This window comes from Chenopodium album, chromosome 5 (assembly GCF_948465745.1).
Source record: "Chenopodium album chromosome 5, dcCheAlbu1.1, whole genome shotgun sequence".
NCBI lineage: Eukaryota > Viridiplantae > Streptophyta > Magnoliopsida > Caryophyllales > Amaranthaceae > Chenopodium > Chenopodium album.
Window position 1 is genome coordinate 61031014 of NC_137838.1, and position 2686 is coordinate 61033699.

Genomic DNA, 2686 nt, shown 5'->3' on the forward strand with positions numbered 1-2686 from the left:
ATACCTGCAAAACTAGCATTAGTTAAACATATAAAAGAGTTTAGAAACGCGTATCTTGCACCGTCGAGCACACATCTCTGAAAGTAACCGATTGTTGCTGTATCCTTGTTGTTTTGATGACCTCTTACAAGCTAGAGAATGTCATCCCGCTTGAAAACCGCTACGCCTGTAACAACTTCCAATTTGGAAGATTGCTTTGCCTGAAACGATCCTCCTCCGCTATGATAATATTCCACGTCCAAGGGAATATCATCGAAGATTATTTCTCTTGAAACAATCCTCACCCGCATTGATAATATTCCACGTCCAAGGGAATACCATCGAAGATAACTTTGCCTGAAATTACCTCCAGTTGTTCTTGACAACTCTCCGTAAGCTAGGGAACGTTGTCGAAGATATCTTCTCTTGAAGTCATCCTCATTCGATGCGATAATTTTCCAAAGGAAATTACCGAAGATCCACGCCTGTTGATCTTTAAAAGTTCGCTTGAACTTTGCTTCCGCTATGCCTGTACGTCGGCGCTTTCGTTGTTTTGAACCTGTATGTCGGCGCTCTTTTGCTTTTGAACCTGTATGTCGGCGCTCTTTTGCTTTTGAACCTGTATGTCGGTGCTTTGTTAATCAGCCAATGCTTAGGCGCTTTAAGCTAAGTTAGACGATCTCTTATCAGGTCGATCACTTCATGTAATCAAGCTGATTACTTAATCATGTCAAATTGCTTAGAGGGGCTAACTGGCGTACCAAGGAACCAAAAAATATGTTGCAGAAGGCCAGCACAACCTCATCAGGTGGCTGGGTGCTTTGGCGCCACTAAAAAACCATCAGCGCCACCTTATTAGCATTAGCGCCAGGCGCCAAGCCCAATTTGTGACGCCAATGCATAAAGCTTGGCGCCAGCACGGGGAATTCCTTAAATACCCCTTTCCTCTTCATTTCGCTGCTCTGCTCGTTGCAAAACTGCTCGAAAAAATCCGAAAGCTTCAATTGCTCGATTCTTGCTCGTTTCTCAACCGAATTCGCTCAAATTTGTTGCAAATCAAATCTCTTTTCATCTACTTTCCCGATCCATGTAAGTTTTCTTCGAACTCACATCGGTTTTTATGGACTCTTGGCATGTTTATTCACGAATTTCATGAAAATTCGAAGCTCATAATGCTCAATTTTCTTTGTTTGTAAAGTTTTATGCCATGAAATTACTTGATTATGTTTGTATATTTCCTTGGGAGTAATTTGAGACTTGTTTGACTCAATTTGGTGAAGAAATGAGCAATTTGCCATTGTTGGACCTCTTAAGGTCGTGAAGAACAATGTGGCTCGTTCTTGATGTCTTTGCTAGCCATTCTTGTTCAATTTGTCACAATAATCACTATAGTGTTGCAAGAAATTGTTTGATTGCTTGAAAAATGTTGTTATGCTCAATTCGAATTTGTGCTCTGTTTTAGTACTACGTACTCTGTTTTTTTGCGAACATAGTATCATGCGGCTAGGTGAACCTTAGATACTATAGAACCTTAATTTATGATGATTTTGCATAATGTAGCATGGCTAGACAACGAGGCTTGGGTTCACGATCCCGAAACACCTGACGGGAGCATGAGCCTGTGGAGGACGACGCCGAGCCGTCCACTACGCTTGGTCGGCTTTCGGAGTGGGATGAGCGGACTCTGTTCTTCGCCCCTGTCCACCACATTTCTGAGAGGGTGAGACGGGGCATCGCGCCCGGGAGGACACGGCATCACGGCTCTGGCTGTGATAGTTTAGGCGATTTGTACAGGATGTACATCGCTAGGGATCTTGAGACGAGGCTCCTATGGGAGTCTTGCGGACTAGCTACTCTGTTCGAGACCTCCGAGGCTATGATCGCCTCCAGCGGGGGTCACCACGTAGTGCGTGCTTTGGTGGAGTTCTTCTGGGACACCACCAACATCTTCCATTTCCCTTTGGGCGAGATGATGGTCACCCCTACGGACTTCAGTCTCATCACAGGACTGGAGTTCACTTCTGTGCCACTGCCGTTTGACAGTGGAATCGACGTCTTCTCTTCGGAGGTCGAGGAGCTGTTGGGGCCGATTGCTATTCGGGCCCGAGCTGAGGTCGAGACGACTCAGTTTAGTGCTGGGGGAATTCACCGCTCGACACTGGCAGCGGCTCTTGATGACGATGCGACCACCCGAGAGCAGCGGGTGCGCATCTTTGCGCTGATGTTGTTGTCAGGGACATTCTCTCCTGACAAAGGTAGTAGGGCGTTGCTTTACTATCTTCCTGCTGTCCGTGATCTTCACCGGATCGGGACTTATGACTAGGCCAGCGTGGCCTACGCTGACTTCATACGTGCGCTGAGGGACTCGTGTCGACACCGGTCCTTTGGGACGAACGTTGCTTTGTCTGCTTTTTGGAAGGTCGTAGAGGTAAACATTATTCCCTATAAGGTTTAGCTCTACATATTAGTTAGCATTTACTCACACATTTAACTCCTTGTAGATCTGGTTCTACGAGTACTTTCCTTCTGCTGTGCCGGCGAGACCATCGCCGCGGGGATTTCCAGTGAGCGCCTCTTGGGGCGGTCATCATGTGGATATGTCTACTGCATGTGTCCGGAACTGGATCATCTCAGTACGACTTTTTTTGTTTATTTTGCTTTTCCGCGGTGTTTTAGACATATTCTTGCATGATTGATGCTCTTTATA